The 20,825-nt window shown below is 41.8% G+C and overlaps 1 pseudogene; it reads right to left on the minus strand.

The window, feature by feature from the left end:
• Nucleotides 1–8,473: 8,473 nt before the first annotated feature.
• Nucleotides 8,474–19,193, minus strand: LOC112075842 (butyrophilin subfamily 2 member A2-like; annotated as a pseudogene).
• Between the last annotated feature and the right edge of the window lie 1,632 nt (nucleotides 19,194–20,825).

Genomic DNA, 20,825 nt, shown 5'->3' on the forward strand with positions numbered 1-20,825 from the left:
CGGGCAGTCTTCGAACCACCCGCCAGAGGATGAGCGGCGGGTGAACGCTCTTCCATTCTGAGGCAGGGGACGAAGAGCGCGCAGTGAGTTCGCCCGTGGAGTTTCGAACCCTGGCTGCCGGCATGATGGCGGGATGGAATGACAGGCCCTTGATCGACTATTATCGCTGCAGTCTGCGGGAGGACGTCCGTCGGGGATTGGCCTGCAGAGACACCACCCTCTACGTTCGAGCCAGCTGGTGGACTGTTCAATCCGGCTGGATAACCTGCTGGCTACCTGCGGACGTTCAGATCGGGTCTGTGGTTCCATCCCCTCGGCCACCCCACTCCAGATACCCATGGAGCTGGGAGGGGCGGTGCGCAGGGAGACCAGCTCGTGCCACCATCTGTGGCCGCAGAGATCACACTGCCGGTCGGTGCCGGGGTGTGGTTCCTCTGGTATCGAGGCAGCAGGCAGGGCGCTTTGGCGTCACCCCCAGGTGATCAGGGCACCATTCTCACCCAGGCCATGTCGCACATATTTGTGTGTATGTTCACTTTTCACCCTGAGTTTCCGCCCGCATTCCCAGCATAAGGCGTCATCGTTTCAGGTGCCGGCTGGAATTTAGATAGATCGTTTGCCATAGTTTAGGGAATCCCCATTGATCCGTGGCTGTGCCCTTCCCCGTTCATGCCTTAGATAGTCACCTTAGGGGTCAGGGTTATCAAGGGGAGGCCACCGCTCCTTCTGGGCATGTGACCAGGGGGGTCACCAAGGAGAGAATTAGCTCTTCTATTGACTCTCCTGCATTTTCCCGTGGTGCTTAGGCCTACCCTGGTTAGCTTGTCCATGACCCACTTTTTCTTGCCACAGAGGGCTCTCAACGGGGTGGTAACGCGAGAGTGGCTCGAGAAGGTGTATTAGTGTTTCCGTTGGTGCTACTACCGGTTGGAAAGTGCAGACCAGTTCTTCCACCATGCGCATTCCCGCCTGAATATGCCGATTGGCTTCGCCTTCCTCAAGAGGAAGGCGACTGCCAATTTACCACCCCATCGACGGGGGCGATTGTGCGATAAATCTCCTGGTAAGACGCTGCAACTTCCAGGAGTCACGTGTATCCCCCTCAAGGCGAGGACGGGAGGCTATGGAAACATATGTTCCGAATCCCTGCGTCAGGTGTACATTCGGCTCCTTCATTCACTCGCCTCCTCAAAGTTTTTTTTTTTTGTGAAGAGGAAGGTCTGCGCTCGTGTATTGACTATCGGGTTCTGAACCACGATCACTGTGAGGTTAGTTACCGGCGTACCGCTCATATCCACAGCGAATTGAGTCAATGCACGGGGCAAACGCTGTCTTCACCAAACTAGACCTCAGGAGCGCTTACAACTGGTGCGGTATCATTCTGATTAAACTCCGCCTACACGCGCCGAAGCATGGTGTCCTGGTGGCGCAGGGTGCTTGGTCGGCCCTGTTGGAGGCATGACCTGTACGTCAAGGCTGAGAAGTTGCCTGTTCTTCCAGCAAGTCCCGTCTCCTCCTTAGGGTACGCATTCTACCTCAGGGTGGAGATGTGAGAAGTGACCGCCATTTTCAGCGTGCGTAACATTTGGGCCGACTCCCCCACCAACGGTAAGGAGGTGGAGCGGTTCTTGGATTTGCCAACTACTACCAGAGATGTTATCCGGGGTTAGGTCAGGTAGCAGCTCCTTTACTTCACGTGCTGAAGGGGCCCCGGTGCGTTTGCAGAGTGGTCCCAGCTTGAGGCGGACAGGGGGATTTTGTTCACCTGAGGGCTCTGTTTACCTCGGCCCTGTGCTGGCCATCCGGATCCCTCTGGCGTTCCCATAGTGGAGTGGACGCGGTCCGCAGGCTGGATCGGAGCTGTGCTCTCTTCAGTGCTCGGTACTGCCACCAAGCTCCGCCCCTGTGCTTTCTTTCTCGAAGAAGCTTCAGCCCGGCGGAAGCAAAAGTATGATGTGGGGGACCGGAGCTGTTGGCTCTTGTCAATGCTCTGAAGGCGTGGAGACATTGGCTTGAGGGAGCTAAACACCCTTTCCTCATCTGGACTGACCCACGCAATCTGGAGTACATCGCAGGCGAGGAGATTGAACCCTCGCCAGGCAGGTGGGCCATGTTTTTCAACCGTTTTGTGTTTACCCTTTCCTACAGGCCAGCTCCAGAATGTGAAGGCAGACGATTGTTCTGTTTCCGTGTTTTTAAAAAAAACATCAACTGCGCCTTTGGAAACACAGTTTTTGCTCTCCTGCGTCTGACTTCTCTGCCAACAGAACGCACCCCTTACATGTTCAGTCAGTAGTGTAAAAGGGTATAATGAGCTATATTTCTAAATGTGTGTCTCTGGGTCTATGTGTTGGCTGTGTTAGTGGTGATGTGAGACTGCTGAGACAGGCAGGAAACAGAAACAGGAAACAACATAGTCCTCCTGGAAAGGGTGGCACACATCCCATACACACTGCAAAGAGGAGAGGAGAAAACACACCCACTCTGTCCCAGCCTCCAAAACAAGAGAAAGGCATATCTACAGTATGTTATCCAAAAGGTGATAACTTCAGTAGGATGGATAAAAGTATTTCTGTTCAAGGTGAAAGCAGATTACTTTTCGGATTTTGAGTGGCTTGGTTTTAAAACTTCTCTAGGGTAGGGGCAGCATTCTGAAATTTGGATGAAATGCATGCCCAAATTAAACGGCCTGTTTCTTGGGCCCAGAAGATATGATATGCATATAACTGGTAGATTTGGACGAAAACACTCTAAAGTTTCCAAAACTGTTAAAATAGTGTCTGTGAGTTTAACATAACTGATTTGGCCCGAGAAGCAACTTCGAATAGACACGTGATGAGGTTAATTAGTCTACAATAGCGACTACGCTAAACTGCCACAGCTTTGAAATTAGAATTCAGTGGCTCTGCGAATCGCAAACACGATAGCTCACTGGCTAACACTGTCAAACAAGCTTGGAATGAACACCCACAAGCTTACTATCAAAGCTTTGCTCAGCTTACTTTGGCCTACTCACTGAAACAGGAATGGAAGAGCTGTTTCCATTCAAACAAATGTTTCTGTTGAACATGTATCCCACTTCATACCTACTTGGGCCCTATAGCCCATGTTGGCTTGCCTATCTTACAACTCAGAGAGCTTGCAAGCACAGCTTTTTAGGTTTCAAAAGCTCACAATACTAAGAGCCCTGACCACTCGGTTTTGAAGTTTGACCAGGAGCACTCACTCCAGTTAGAGGAGTCTTATCAGGTATTGGAGCGTTGAATGATGACGCACAACAATGGCTTCTACCACGAAACTACAAATCCAATTAACCACTGCGGTCGAAATAACTGTGAAGTATGTCGCCATCGAAACAACTACCGCTACAATCGACCTGTTCGCTACGTTCCTGCACCCAACCACACCAAAGTGTCAGAGCACAAGGATAACAAAGGGTTAAAGGACGATCAAAATGTAGACCAATGTTCTCTAGAAGTTCCACTATGTGAAGAACGAAAGCGAGAAAAATTTGAGAAAAGGGTAAAAGATAAGTCACAAAGACTAGATGGGGATTTGCCAGACACCAGGTCCACAGGAATTAACACCTTAGCAAGGACGTTAAAAATCGTATTTCTCCGCTCTCCCTCGAGAACCTATCCAGGGCCCACTTGATCAAGAAACAAGCCCACAAGCTTTATCTATAGACTCTGATGCAAAGGTTGCGAAGAAAAAGGTCCAACTCTTCGTAACCTCTCTTGGGCACGTGAGACGGTAGCGTCCCACCTCTTCAACAGCCAGTGAAACTGCGGGTGCCAAATTCAAATACAGAAATACTCATTATAAAATTCAGAAAACAAAACTATTTTACATAGGTTTAAAGATGAACTTCTTGTGAATCCAACCACCGTGTCAGATTTAAAAATGCTTTACGGCGAAAGCATACCTTATGATTATGAGAACATAGCCACTAGACAAATCATTACAAACAGTAGCCAGCCAGATAGAACAGTTACACAATTTAGAAATAGAGATAAAATTAATCCCTTTGATGATCTTCATATGGTTGCACTCAGCAGACATTCATTTACTCAATAAATGTTCATTTTGCTCGATAAAGTCTCTTTATACCCAAAAACCTCAGTTTTGTTTGCGCGTTTCTTCAGTAATGCACAGGCTCAAACGCAGTCAAAACAGGAAGACAAAAAAATCCAAATTGTATCCGGAAAGTTATAGAAACATGTCAAACGATGTTATATATTCAACCTCAGGTTGTTTTTAGCCAAATAATCAATAAAATTTCAACCGGCAATAACGTCGTCAATATAAAATGTAAACAAGAAACGCACTATCTCGGTCTCATGCATGAAAAAGCTCCGTGAAACTTTAGCGTCCACTCATTCAGACTGCTGCTTTACTTCCTCATTTTCAGAATACAGGACTGAAACACTTTTTAAAGACTGGTGACATCTAGTGGAAGGCATAGAAACTGCTATTTGAGTCAATGGACACTGTAATGGCATTGAATAGAAAACTACAAACCAACAACAACAAAAATACCTCCTGAATGGATTTTTCTCAGGTTTTTCGCCTGCCAAATCAGTTCTGTTATACTCACTTATCAGACACTATTTTAACAGTTTTGGAAACTTAGATGTTTTCTATCCAATCTACCAGTTATATGCATACATATCTTCTGGGCCCGAGAAACAGGCAATTTAATTTGGGCATGCATTTCATCCAAAATTCCGAATGCTGCCCCCTACCCTAGAAAGTTAAGCAGCGGTCTCTGTTCAGTTCGGCATTTGCTCGAGAGGGAGATCTGTGTGCTTCAGGGTTTACCGGATCTTTTTTCAGCAGTTTTCTTGAAGATCACTCTTGCGACACACACGATGCAGCGCTGTCGTTCAGGCAGAAGATGATGCGCTGTCAGCCACTCACTTGTCATTCCCACTCGCCATCACTCACCGTTGTCATCAAATGGACTCATGCTAGCCCAAGTTCTGACTGAGCTCAAGTGTCATGAAACGCATATACAGCGATTAGTTTCTCTCTCTTTCATACAAACTTATAACGACGAGTGCCCACAATGTGTTTTGTGTGAGGAAGTGCTTAGTAATGAGACTCGCATAACAAACAAATTAACAAAACGACACGTCCTGACCAAACATCCACAGCATGATGGTAAACCCAGGGAGTTCTTTCAGAACACGGCAGAATGCTTCAGGAAACAGTGCTTCGACCGTGGAAAAGTAAGTCAGCTAGCAAGGCATTTTGTCATTGTATAACAGGTGATGATAAGCAGTAATAAGGGAGTACTAACTAACACTCATAGTAGTAGATGTGAGTTTTCTTTCAAACAATTCCCTGGCCTTGTACACAGCTAATAGCTAACATTCGCCAAAGCTAGCTAGCTACTGATAGTGCAACCCTAAGTAACAGTACAGATGAAGATGAAAATGATCAGGCTTACTGTACATTTTACTGTAGAAATTATTGTTGAAAACTAGTCTAGGTTGGAACTGTTGCTGTTAAAATACAATAGTAATTGTTATTCTTAATCAAAAAMCCTGTGTGTGTTCTGTTATTCATCTGTGTGATGTGATCAATCCGTTTATTCCAGTTCAGAATGAAYATTATTTATTGTATTTTAACAGCAACAGTTCCAACCTAGACAGGTATGTAAGAGTGTTTTTAATGGGGGAAAATAAACATTAATACATATTTATATGGATATTTAATTTCATTGTTATTTGTTTTTGTCTAAATTGCATTTGTTTTAGGCATAAGGGCAATGAAATGTACTTGTCACGACTTCCGCCGAAATCGGGTCCTCTCCTTGTTCGGGCGGCGCTCGGCGGTCGGCGTCGCCGGMCTTCTAGCCATCATCGATCCACTTTTCATTTTCCATYTGTTTTGTCTTGTTTTTRCTCACACCTSGTTTCAATTCCCTCAATCACTTGTTGTGTWTTTAACCCTCTGTTCCCCCCATGTCTTTGTGTGGGATTGTTTATTGTAAGTGCTTGTGCACGTGTTGATTGGTYCGCYACGGGTTTTTGTACCCATATCTTGTTATTTTTATGCCGTTGGTTTTGCGATTAAACTGCTCCGGCTATTACCAAGTTCTGCTCTCCMGCGTCTGACTTCCCTGCCACCGGTTACGCACCCCTTACAGTACTGATATTTATGTATAGCTGCATATTTTTTTAATCTTGGGTCCCAGGAGAACACAGAATTTCTCATTTGGGTCCAAAGGCTGAAAAAGTTTAAGAACCCCTGGCTTAGAGTACTGATTTTGGACATGTGAGTGTTGCACTTGCTCCTTTCGGTCTCAAACATATTCAGTATGGAGCGATTCAGTGATGAGATTTCCTCCGCTTGCTTAGAAATCAATATTTCCATCTTCATCACCTGAGTTCTCTCATCATTCATTTGGTCAGCAACTTCAATGAGTTCTGCTGATTTGTCATCCAACTTAGTCATTGTGTTCATTAACTGATCGTATTTGGTCTGCCAGAATTTGGAGTAGAACATTGTTTACTTTGAGTAATGCATATAGGCTGAATCAAAATAAAAGTGTCATTCTATTTTCGATTCCTCACAGGGGGCACCAATTATGTTGTGTCTTGACTATGATTAAATTATGACATGCTATTTTATCAAATCGATTACTAACGTTTAATTGATTACGTGATTGAATTAAACCATGCAACAATTAAACCATTAATAACCTGGGGCACCACGGAAGCATTAATTTATATAGAGCAGTTATCTCCCGAATCCAATCTCTTAACCTCTCTAGGGTACGTGAGACGGTAGCGTCCCACCTCTTCAACAGCCAGTGAAACTGCAGGCGCCCAAATTCAAAACAACAGAAATCCCATAATTAAAATTCCTAAACGTACATGTATTTTACACCATTTTAAAGATACACTTGTAAATCCAGCCACTGTGTCCGATTTCAAAAAGGCTTTACGACGAAACAAACCAAACGATTATGTTAGGTGAGTGCCTATTCACAGAAAAACACAGCATTTTTCCAGCCAATGAGAGGATTCACAAAAAGCAGAAGTATAGATAAAATGAATCACTAATCTTTGATGATCTATCAGATGACACTCATAGGACTTCATGTTACACAATACATGTATGTTTTGTTCGGTAAAGTTCATATTTATATCCAAAAATCTGAGTTTACATTGGCGCGTTACGTTCAGAAGTTCCAAAACATCCTTGATTTTGCAGAGAGCCACATCAATTTACAGGAATACTCATAATAAACATTGCTAAAAGATACAACTGTTATGCATGGAATTTTTGATGCACTGCAACCGCTGTGTCAGATTTCAAAAAAGCTTTACGGAAAAAGCAAACCATGCATAAATCTGAGTCGGCGCTCAGAGCCCTATCAAGACACAAATATATCCGCCATATTGTGCAGTCAACAGAAGTCAGAAATAACATTTAAACATTCACTTACCTTTGATGATCTTCATCAGAATGCCTCCCAGGAATCCCAGTTCCACAATAAATGTTTGTTTTGTTCGACAATGTCACGTTCCTGACGTTCCGTGATTAGTTGGTCACGTGAGTTGGGTGGTTGTCTATGTGTGATTTTCTATGTTGGGATTTTGTGTTCGGCCTGGTATGATTCTCAATCAGAGGCAGCTGTCAATCTTGTCCCTGATTGAGAATCATACTTAGGCAGCCTGGGTTTCACGTGTGTTTTGTGGGTGTTTGTCTACCGTGTTAGTGTTTTCACCACACGGTACTGTTTCGGTTTTCTGCACTTCGTTTGAGGGACAAAGGGATTGGGTCTCTATCGGACCTTGAGAAGCTATGTACCGTAAATACAGAATCTTATGCATTCTAATAATCGCCCATTCGGAAAAGGAAAATGCAACACATATATTTACTCTGAGCTGCGCTTCGATAGATGGGTCGAAGATGGAAGACTGGTTGCCCAGCAGAGATCACCATTGTCTTTGAAGAATTTTCTGGTCGTAGTGTTGTAGAGCGGGTATGTTAAAGTACCCTGTTTTCTTAGAGATTGTCTGTCCTTTCTAGGCACATACGTTTACAGCTGCAGCTGATAACTCGACATCTAGGATGTATCACTTCTTTAGGAAATAATTGTTCAATGTTCATACTAAGTTGCCATAATCAGTTTATGCTGTATTCTGGCTGGTCTAGTCGAAATACACCATTTCAGCGAGGTGTCATCACCTCCATGTTGAAATTCGCCCTTTTAAACATAGGACAGCAGTCCTAACATTTCTGGAACTAAATGTTAATTTTGCTAGGTTGTAGTTGAAATTACCCTTTTTAAACGTACGAACACCAGTCCTCACGTCATCGGGAACTAAGGTTAACTTCCGTCAACGACTTTTGTACTGGGGAGAGAAGGGCGTGTTTCATAGTTCTCAACCAATGTCTGTTCATTTGGGCATGGCCACTGAGTGAGCATAGTTTACTCATGAAAACAATTCTCTCATTTAGAAGTTAAAATTACATTTAATCTTTTCACAAATAGTTTCATATTTAATTCCATGTGAATCTGATAACTAGAATGTGTAGACTTTCCAAGATACAATTTATGTCTCCTATCATCAGATATAATGTCCCAGACAACAACTGATCTGACATCATATTCTTTAAGGACCAACGGACACTTTCAACTGGTTGAGAAAGGGAACTATTGTTCCATTCCCCAGCCTTTTGATATTACCATACTTTCTCTGTGGTAACAAGGGCTTTCCAGGAGTCCATTCTGTAGAGTGAAGAGAAAAGGAGGACAGGTATTTATGGGGGGGTCATAAACCTCACCCAACAGGACAACGTCATGACAGTAATACACACACAACCAGTATTTCAATGATTGATATAAAACAGTTAGTCAGTGACATCTACAGGAGTGATGACCAGTGGGTCTGAGTTATCATAATACCAGAATAAAAGAATGGATAGAGTTTCTCAGTGAAGGTGCAGCCGTGAAAGAGTAGATATGAGACCTGGCCTCTACATTGTAGAAGAGACCAGACCCTCCTCATATCCACAAACACCCCCACCTTCTGGGGCTTCTCTCTCAGGGAGAGGGACAGAGGGGCCAGTGAAAGCCTGTACTCTCCCTTCCTCAGCCAAACAGTCCAGCATCCATTCTCAGGTTTCAGGAAAAATTCTTCTCCTGTTGATGGACTCTCTGGCCACTCCTAAAGTCCACCCAGTCTTCTCCTCCACCTGCACTGCACCTCTAGTAGAATCTTCCGGAGGAGAAACCTCCTTTCCCAGGACATAGTGAACAGTATCAAACCTCTCTGGGTTATCAGAGAGATTCTGTTTTATGTTTCCACGTCTCACTTGTTTCCTGTCTTCAGACAGTGGTGGATGTGCTGTATCAGGGTCTAGAGTCACATCCACTGTGGAGAGAAACATACACCTTATTAGAATAAACTAAATAAACATAACAATATGGGGGACTGCATTTTACTGCTCAGTACATTACTCTGGGACACATGAATAGTGATGTGCTGTATCAGGGTCTAGAGTCACATCCACTATAAGTAAAAAAATAGTCTATAAAAATAAAAACATCAATATGTGGGAGGACATTTTACTGCAGGACTTACTGCACAGTACATTACTGTAGACATATATGGTTATTGACAACAACATACAGTATACTGTACATATGAATGTGTGGTCATGTTATTTCAAGTAATACCAGTATGTGAAGYTATTAATATTCATGTGAAACTCTAGTAGGGCTGGGCCATATGGTCAAAATATCATATCACAGTACTTGAAATAAATTGACGGTATGACAGTATTTTATGCTTTTGAATAATAAAAGTTCTGAATTTGCATTATGAGTGGTGCGTGGCAAAACATACATTCTAAGTGATTGCAATGGGTCTTTCTCTATTCTGATTGTTTTATACTGTTCAACTCAACCAAAAATATTTTTCAGCATTTTCATCAATTTCTGTATTTCATGCACTCATTTGAGATCATTTTCACAATGCCACGTAGGGCTGCACGATATGGGAAAACAATCTAGGCTTTATTTTTAAACGAATTTTGCAATTTTGATTTGACTTGCGATTTAGAGCAAAATACTTGGGTTCTACTGTTGGAATCAAGGAAATAGAATGATTATTCCAATTCAATAGTTTGAATATAATAGTGGCCACTTTAAATACAGTGTTTGACATGACAACAAATGAAAATGCCAGGGAGGAGTTATTGTGACACGGTAGGAACCAAAGTGTTGACTAATGTTTCCTAGGGGACTCTACAATCTTTGGATACATTGCATGTTTTCTCTTAGCTACTTCATGTAGCATACATATTCTTGCTTTGCGTATTCCTATTTGATTTAGAAGAAACTGTTGTGCAAAAAACATGCAGATATCTATTACCGATCAAAAGTTGTGACACATCTACTCATTCAAGGGTTTTTCTTTATTTTTTTACTATTTTATACATTGTAGAATAATACTGAAGACATCAAAACTATGAAATAACAATTATGGAATCATGGAGTAACCYAAAMATGTTTTTAAAAATAAAATGTATTTTAGATTCTTCAAAGTAGCCASCCTTTGGCTTGATGACAGCTTTTTTTGCACACTCTCTCAACCAGCTTCATGAGGAATGCTTTTCCAACAGTCTTGAAGGAGTTCCCATAAATGCTGAACACTTGTTGGCTGCTTTTCCTTCACTCATTACGTCATATCCCTAACGCATCTAATGGGTGAGGTCAGATGATTGTGGAGGCCAGGTCATCTGATGCAGCACTCCATCACTCTCCTTCTTGGTCAAATAGCCCTTACACAGCCTGGAGGTGTGTTTTGGGTCATTGTCTGTTGAAAAACAAATGATAGTCCCACAAAGCGCAAACCAGATGGGATGGAGTATCGCTGCAGAATGCGTGGTAGTTATGCTGGTTAAGTGTGCCTTGAATTCTAAATAAATCACTGACAGTGTCACCAGCAAAGCATCCACACACATCAACCTCACCTCCATGCTTCACGGTGGGAACCACACATGATCATCTGTTCACCTACTCTGCGTCTCACAAAGACACCGACACATTCAACCATGAAGGCCAGATTCACGGAGTCTCCTCTGAACAGTTGATGTTGAGATGTGTCTGTTACTTGAACTCTGTGAAGCATTTATTTGGGCTGCAATTTCTGAGGCTGGTAACATCTACTTATCCTCTGCAGCAGAGGTAACTCTGGGTCTTCCTTTCCTGTGGCGGTCCTGTGAGAGCCAGTTTCATCATAGCGCTTGATGGTTTTGCGACTGCACTTAAAGAAACTTTAAAGTTCTTGACATTTTCACAGATTAACTGACCTGCATGTCTTAAAGTAATGATGGACTGTCGTTTCTCTTTGCTTATTTGAGCTGTTCTTGCAATAATATGGACTTGGTCTTTTACCAAATATGACTATCTTCTGTATACCACCCTACCTTGCACAACAAAACTGATTGGCTCAAATGCATTAAGGAAAGAAATTCCACAAATGTACCTTTAACAAGGGACATCTGTTAATTGAAATGCATTCCAGGTGACTACCTCATGAATCTGGTTGACAGAATACCAAGAGTGTGCAAAGTTTTCATCAAGGCAAGGGTGGCTACTTGAAGAATCTCCATATAGAATACATGTTGATTTGTTTAACACTTTTTTGGTTACTACATGATTCCATGTGTTTTTCATAGTTTTGATGCTCAATTATTCTACAATGTAGAAAATATACAAATAAAGAAACCTGAAATATTTGACTGTCTGTAGTTCTACACCATTACTGGGATTATCAGTCTGTATACAGTAGCTAGTTACGTTTGCTCTGACTCGGTACATTTATTAGCTAGCTAACGATTAGCAATAGCAGCTAACAAAATTAAGCCCAATTTGCTTAGAAAATAGAAACTATCTGTTTGCAGATGTAAGAAACACAACGTATAGTGTAATTATAGAACGCTAGTGGATTTATATTAAGAAGCAAAGTGAAAGAGCATCGTTGCATCAACATTGTTACCATACTGCAAAACCAATTCTCCTTTGGCCGCCTCTCCTTCCAGTTCTCTGCTGCCAATGACTGGAACGAACTACAAAAATCTCTGAAACTGGAAACACTTATCTCCCTCACTAGCTTTAAGCACCAGCTGTCAAGAGCAGCTCATAGATTACTGCACCTGTACATAGCCATCTATATTTAGCCCAAACAACTACCTCTTTACCTACTGTATTTATTTATTATGCTCCTTTGCACCCCATTATTTCTATCTCTACTTTACACTTTCTTTCACTGCAAACCAACCATTCCAGTGTTTTTTTTTACTTGCTATATTTGTATTTACTCTCCCCATGGCCTTTTTTAATATTTTTATTTATTTATATATATATATTATATATTTTGTTTGCCTTCACCCCTTATCTCACCTCACTTGCTCACATTGTAATACTTATTTTCACTGTATTATTGACTGTATGTTTTTACTCCATGTGAACTATGTGTTGTTGTATGTGTCGAACTGCTTTGCTTTATTTTGGCCAGCTGCAATGGTAAATGAGAACGTGTTCTCAATTTGCCTACCTGGTTATAAAAGGTGAAATAAAATAAATAAAAATTGTGCGGAGACTGAATGCAGTTGTCTCTTGGTGAAAGAAACGACAAATGCGCTCCATGAGTGACAGGGGGCGGGGCTAGGTCTGTGTGGAATACGCGATGGAGAGAGAGAGCGAGAGAGATGACTCAAGTAGCGAAGTAAACATATAAAATGACGTAACACACGGCGTATCACATTTAACAAACCAAACAGTCAAATACCGTTATAGAAAGTAAAGTTTAAAAAACAAACCTTTTCGTGCATCAATATCGTAAATACGTATGCCGCACAGCCCTAAACTCTAGGTGGGTGGACTGGAGAGTACAACAAACACACGACCTGCATGTTTTCTGATGGTTTCAAGTTCTACAATATAAAGAGAGAGAATGTCAGATTTGGGGACCAGAAACTATGGTAATATATTACAGTAGAGTATACTGTGTGGTGCCCTTGGAACACTATGAAAATCTCCTTCTCTAATCTCTAAACTTTATTGATAAGGTTTAGAACCAGAAACAAAGTGACATAGTGTAAAAATACATCCCTCTACCATAATATAGTATACCTTAGACAACAAAAATATGAATGAATATATTATAATATCAATTCAGTATCATTATTTACCTGGACAGCCCTTCATGTTTACTAAATCTGTGGGTAAATTAAACATAAAACAAATTATAATTCTAGCTAATTAAAGTGAGAACATTTGAAATAAATTAATAAAAAATATAATCTTTTGACATTCCATCGCAGTGAGTAAAAAATTATTCCAATACAGGGATGTTTTACCACATAATTACTCATCTGTGTGCTATTTGCACAATGCAAATTGTAAGCCCTTGGAAATGGGCTCTCCAACCTGTTCCTGGAGACCACCTGTAGGTTTAATTCCAACCCTGTTCCTGGAGACACCATGTATTTTAACTCCAACCGTTCTGGAGACACCGTATGTTTACTCCAACCTGTCCGAGACCTGTGTTAACTCCAACCGCGTTCCTGGAGACCACCATGTATGTTTAACTCCACCTGTCCTGGAGACACGTAGTAAACTCACCCGTTCTGGAGACCACCCTGTAGGTTTAACTCCAACCCTGTTCCTGGAGACCACCCTGTAGTTTTAAACTCCAACCTTTTTGGAGACCATAGTTTTAACCAACCCTTCTGGAGACCACCGTAGGTTTAACTCCAACCTGTTCCTGGAGACCACCTGTATTTCTCCAACGTTTCGGAGACCACCGAGGTAACTCCACCTGTTCCTGGAGACCACCCTGTAGTTTTAACTCCAACCCTGTTCCTGGAGACCACTGTAGGTTTAACTCCAACCCTGTTCTGGAGACACCTGTAGGTTTAACTCCAACCCTGTTCCTGGAGACCACCTGTAGGTTTAACTCAACCCGTCCTGAGACACCTGTAGTTTTAACTCAACCTGTTCCTGGAGACCACCTGTTAGGTTTTAACTCCAACCCTTCCTGAGAGCACCCTGAGGTTTAACCCTGTCCTGAGACCCTGTAGTTTAACCAACCTTTCCTGGAGACCACCCTGTAGGTTTTAACTCCAACCCTAATCTAGTGCACCTGATTCTAACAATTTGCTTCTTAATAAGTTGAATCAGGTTTGTTACAATTAAGGTTGGATTAAAACCTACAGGAGGTAGCTCGGCGGATCAGGGTTGGAGAACCCTGGCTTAGAATACATGTATGTATTATATATGGACATAGAAGGGTCTAGTAATGCATCGAGCTCCTACTTACCCAGCTGATCAGCAAGTATCTCTGCAGACAAACAGATGAATTATAGTCAAAGTAAAGCATTCTTAACGGTGAATAATTAATTCAACTATTTGTGTGGCAGGGGGATGGGGACAGTAAAAACAATGTGATGAAAGCGTTCATGTCAAATATGTAGGGATTTTAAATCCATGAAACAAGCTGCTGTACTGCTATCCATTTCTGTTACATATTCATGTGTTGGGAATTGTTTGTCTCCAATTGTTGTTTGGTATAACAATCAAATTGGGAGTAAAAAAATGACACATTGATGCAAAGGACTGTTGGACACAACTTACTCAGCTTACGAGTGTTGTGATCTCGATTTTTCTCTGCAGACATAAGAGAACTGTTAGAGTGAACATCCTTAATGAACACATCTCACATCCATGAAGAAGACAATTATTAAAATATGAACATATGACACATTGATGCACAGGACTGTTGGACACAACTTACTCAGCTTAGTGATGAGATCTTTCTCTGCAGACATGAAAAGAGAACAGTTAGAGTGAACATCCTTAATGAACACATCTCACATCCATGAAGAAGACAATTATTAAAATATGAACATATGCACAGGACCAGGAGTGTCAAACTCATTCCATGGAGGGCCTGGTATCTGCTGGTTTTTGGTTGTTCCTTTCAATTAACACCTAGACAACCAGGTGAGGGGAGTTTCATCAATCAAGTACAAAAAAGGAGTGAAAACCTGCAGACACTCGGTCCTCCATGGAATGAGTTTGACACATGTGCATAGGACTYTTCAACACTACTTAATCAACTCAAGTCTGAGTTAATCTTTAACTGGCTCTGCAGGAATAAAATAAAAAACAGAAAACAGAGAACATCCTTAATGAACACAGAACCTCAGTATTTTCTCTGACAAAGTTACATTTCTGGAGGAGAAAACTGCATGTTTGACAGTAAGACACTACTTAACTATCTCTTGACTGTGTTTAGCTTAGGATGCATTACAGACATGGAAATAGATAACAGTTAGAGGAAAGGTCCACAAAATAACCTACTCAATATGTTTTCTGACAGCCAATTACACTGATTCAGGTAAACCAGGCACTGTGATTTAAATAAATCCTTATATTAAATCTAGTATTTTTGTGGAGAAATAGAAATGTTTGCCCTATTCATAGAAATGTGCATGTTTTAATACAAAACCTTAAAAACACCTGTCCAGTATCTGACCAATGTCTGCTTTTTACTTCTAAAGGTCAAACAGGGGGTGCTTATATTTGTCCTGTTTCACTGTATATACAAGTGTTTAACTTCTATGAGTGTGAGGTGTGAAGTGGAACTGTGTTTATTTGCATATCTCAACTCCCCATGAGAGTGTGGTCACTGCCAGGGACCAGCCATTATTGACGGCGACCCTGGAGTAATGAGGGTTAKGWGCCTTGCTCAAGGGTAGATCAATTGATCTTTTTCACCTTGTCGGCTCGGGGAATTGAACTAGCAAGCATTCGGTTCTAGTTCCCAACTCCTTGTGTATGTCACTGTAAACTGCACTGTAAAACATTTACATTCAGTAAAATAAAACCCTTTAATAACTTTTCTATGACTGTAGTCATTGTACGAACTTTTCCACCACCAGATGCTGAAAGCTGATATGGCCACAAGGACAATGACCAGAGAGACAATCACTGCAAGGGCCACTTTCCATGGGTCTGTGTGAACAAGGATCAGCTCACCTGCAAGACACAAATCAACTGAGATCAGAGACATYCAACCTAATAATAATAATAATAATAATGGGACATTTCACTCAAAGAAAGCTTTGTCCGAAGTTTACAGACCTCAAATGTAAACTTATGTTAATGAAACCACGTCCCATGACATCAGTTGTGTAGATCCAGCAATATGCCTCAATGACAAATGACTGGAAAAGATGAGCACCATCTAATTTCCTGGTTTAATGTTGTGTTTATCTTTTCCATTCATTTGAGGTGGAGGCATACAGCTGGATCTACAAAAACCAACGTGGTTTCATCTTGACATATACTTTAGAGTTCTAAACAATACTATGATGTTACTCACTAGGGATGTGAAACTCTGTCTCCATCTTAATCACCTCATGGATCTGGCTCTGTCTGACTCTACAGGTAAAGCGGTTGATGTCAGTCTCCTTTACGATGGTCTTTAGTTTGACTATGTAGAATCCCTCATAGTCCCTGTCTGTCTCTGACGGTCCAGCAGACAGAGTGACCCCTTTACTGTCCAGCCACTCCAACTCAGGCTCAGGGAACCAGCCTTTAGATACACACAGCAGAGTCATCCCTCCTTCTTTCTGTCCCTCAATGGAAACCTCTGGCTTGGATCCTATAGCTACAGACACAAAGGGAGACTGGAGATGAAGTACTACTGAGATTGGGAGGAACATCATATGGGTTGTTGTATTTAAGAAATGTACCTCTGACGAGACTTGAATGGTGGCATCATCATAATGTGTCTTTGACTGAACAAGACATTTATAACGTCCATCATCAGTGCCCTGTACCCTGGTCAGTTTCAAAGCGGTGTTTCCCTTCTTCAGTTCCTCTTTAAACAGCGATGTCCTTCCCTGTAGGAGTGGATCGATCATGGTATTTGTCTCCGCCGTCTTGGTAGAGATGGACGCGAATGTTTGACTGAGGTTCTGGGAGGTCGACTCTGAACCAGTCAACTCTCATGTCCTCAGCACTGATGTTGGATTTGATATAACAGGGCAGAATAATGTCATCACCAGCCACGCAACAATGGCACGAGTCGGACCAAGAACCTCAAACTTCTCTGGAAAGAAAAACAACCATTTAATATCAAAAGCGACCATGCACATCATCAACGGTTGGTCCCTTTCAAACTTTAACAGACCACATTAAAGATCAACACCAAACCTGGCCCAAATACTTAAGGTTTGCTTGATTTAGCTTGGTTGCCAATGGAATAGCCTAGTACCGAAAGTGCAAACCGTAGCCATTGTTCATGCAAATCCTCACATTGTTCCACACAACACACACACACACACACACACACACACACACACAACACACACACACACACACACACACACACACACACACACACACACACACACACACACCACACACACACACACACACACAAAGAACATGTGAGGTCACTCTACCAGAGCCTGCTCTTTGGAGCAGAAGCAGGATATTGACACACAGACAGTCTGTCCAAGTCCACATCATTTCTGAAAGAGAGGATAACATACTGTATATAAATCATAAAGATCCTGAGCTCTAGACCGCAATGTGATTCAAAGTAGGCGATGTTATGGATCATATGGTATATATGGATTTATTATACCTCCCGAGACCACCTGAGACCTAAGACAGAAGACTACTTAAGACAGACATTCAAAAATATGTAAAACTTGGTCCTTTTATTTAATAATAAAAACATTTCTCCCATTATCTCCATAATCCCTGACAGCTGCACTGAGGGATATGACAGACAGACACACTATTTTATAACCTAAGGCCAAAGACTACTCAAGACAGACTTTCTTAAATATGCTAAACTTTTTATCAAGGCCTGTCTGGTTCTCACACACAGCTACTGCAACCATCAACATCGACTTGAATATTAATTGCTGTGATTTATTAGAGTAAAGCATTTCGCCATTAACTCTATTTTCCCGACAGCTTTAAACACATATACAAATAATACTTACGATTAGATACATGCAGATCACAATTGAGAGAGTTTGGCTTAAAGCTCGCTCGCCTGTGGTGGAAAGACTGGAGAGAAAATAAATCTGGTGTGTCTACTGCAAGGCAGGGAAGTAGCTTCAACATAACTAGATATACTTGTTATTCTTGTAGATGAGATGGAATCCACACTTAATCAGCTTGAGTTGACTTATGAGGAAGTAGGTGAGAGGTGGCATAGTTTCTGGAAACAAAACTCTGACAAACTGACTACACTAAGATGTCACACATAGAGATCACAGGAGGCTGGTAAGGGAGGACAGCTCATAATAATGGCTGCAGTGGAGTAAAAGGAATGGTATCAACAACATGGAAACCAGGTCTTTGATGTGTTTGAGACCATTCTATTAATTCCATTCCAGCCATTAATATGACTCTGTCCTCCCAAATGAACGTGCCACCAGCCACCTGTGACAGAGATGCAAGCGATCGCTGAGGGATCATCCACTTCCCTCAACCTGTTGTTTGTTCACTTTCACAGGATTTTTTTTCTTATTCTCCTTTCAGTTTTTAACTCTGTCCTGTTTATATTACCATCCATAGTACCATATTGATTGTGCATCCACTGTGGTGGGTTGTTGACATGGACTACAAGAGAACCATGGCCTTATTGCACTTACATCAAGTTGACACTAGAGGGCAGTAGACACACACTGATCACAGGGACATGTCATTGCAGAGATGGAAGAGAAGTGGACATCCCGCACCCTAATTTATTTTTCAATGGAAGTCAATGAACTAAGAAGACCACACCCATCTGCTATCGCATTGGTCCCTACGGGAGAGCCGCCCCCTTAAGTAAACCATAAATGACAACTTTTTTTATTTTTATTTTTTCATTTATCCACCATCTTTGGCCATGTCAGACAGCCTGTGGTGCTGTAGAGGTTAAAGCACGTGATCATGTAGGGAAATACAAACTAGTTATATTATCCTATTTCAGCTCGTATTAATAAGAAATAATGTGGTACTACTGACTATTATATCATGGTACCTACATAAACTCAGCAAAAAAAGAAACGTCCCTTTTTCAGGACCCTGTCTATCAAGGAAATACCTAAAAATCCAAATAACTTCACAGATCTTCATTGTAAAGGGTTTAAACACTGTTTCCCATGCTTGGTTCAATGAACCATAAACAATTAATGAACCTGTGGAACGGTCGTTAAGACACTAACAGCTTACAGACGGTAGGCAAATTAAGGTCACAGTTTGAAAACTTAGGACACTAAAGAGGCCTTTCTACTACCTCTGAAAAAATCCAAAAGAAAGATGCCCAGGTCCCTGCTCATCTGCGTGAACGGGCCTCAGGCATGCTGCAAGGAGGCATGTCTGTGGAACTTGTTCAGTTTATGTCTCAGTTGTTGAATCTTGTTATGTTCATACAAATATTTACACATGTTAAGTTTGCTGAAAATAAAATCAGTTGACAGTGAGAGGACATTTCTTTATTTAGCAACTACTCTATACTGTAACCAAACGGTGCTCTACATCATGGTGCTATGTGACCTGGTCAAAGCAGTGCACTATATTATGAGGTGTAGTAGGGTATAGTTTGAGATGAACCCTCACAGTTCCACCATACCAGTCTCAAGCAGTGCACTTTACAGTATGTGATGTGTTGACCATGGGGGTGATCTGAGGCTATGTCCCTAATGGCATCTTATTCCCTACCCTATATGTTCTACTACTTTTGATAAGGGCCCATAGGGATCTGTGTAGTAAACTGTATAGGGAATAGGGTGCCATTTGGGACACAAACTGACTGCTGAGACAGACAAGTAAAAGTAAAAGGAACAGGAAACATATTGTATTAAGTATGTAAAACATGATCCCAATACATATAAGGTACTACGTATAAAGTATTACATGTACTGTGGCACCCCAGAGAAACATCTGAAACATTTATCTCTATAACCCCATAATCATAATACATACATTACTTATCATAATACTTACAATTAGATGCTCACAGATCACCATGAGAAAGATTTGATGGTTTCAATATCGTCAGGAAACAGGAAGGAAGTTGTGCACCTACTGCAAGGCAGGGCTATGGTGAACCACCATGTGTTAGTAGACAGCATGGTTCAGTGAGAAAAGAACATTTTGCGGTAGAACTACCAGTATGTGAAACTTCTCAACATTGAGTATCCTTTAAAATGCCAGGATGTCATGCTCATTTAGTTTTCTCTACGTACAGTTGTATGATTTATTTTTTTTACCTTTATTTAACCAGGCAAGTCAATAAAGAACAAATTCTTATTAAAAATGACCGCCTACCCCGGCCAAACCTGGACGATGCTGGGCCAATGGTGCACCGCCTTATGGGACTCCCAATCACGGCCAGATGTGATACAGCCTGGATTCGAACCAGGGACTGTACTCATGCTTCTTGCACTGAGATGCAGTGCGCCACTCAGGAGCCCACAGCACACATACAGCATGCAGACTTTCACTGAGTGACTTATGCTCCGTACCTCATCCATACTGAATGTCCCATAATGACAGTGTCAGTTCCATACTATGTGGACTGCTGGCTTGGACTACAGGAGAACCAGGGCCTTCTGACACTGACATAAAGCACACTAGAGGGCAGTAGATACACACTGATCACAGGGACATGGTAGCTAAGCTTTGATACTATGGTGCTGTAGAGAGGAAGAGCATTATCATGTTGGGAACCAGTCCTCTTCTACCATCTCTTCTCATCTACCTCCTGCTCATCATC

Source organism: Salvelinus sp. IW2-2015, unplaced genomic scaffold (genome assembly GCF_002910315.2).
Source record: "Salvelinus sp. IW2-2015 unplaced genomic scaffold, ASM291031v2 Un_scaffold3432, whole genome shotgun sequence".
NCBI classification, from domain to species: domain Eukaryota; kingdom Metazoa; phylum Chordata; class Actinopteri; order Salmoniformes; family Salmonidae; genus Salvelinus; species Salvelinus sp. IW2-2015.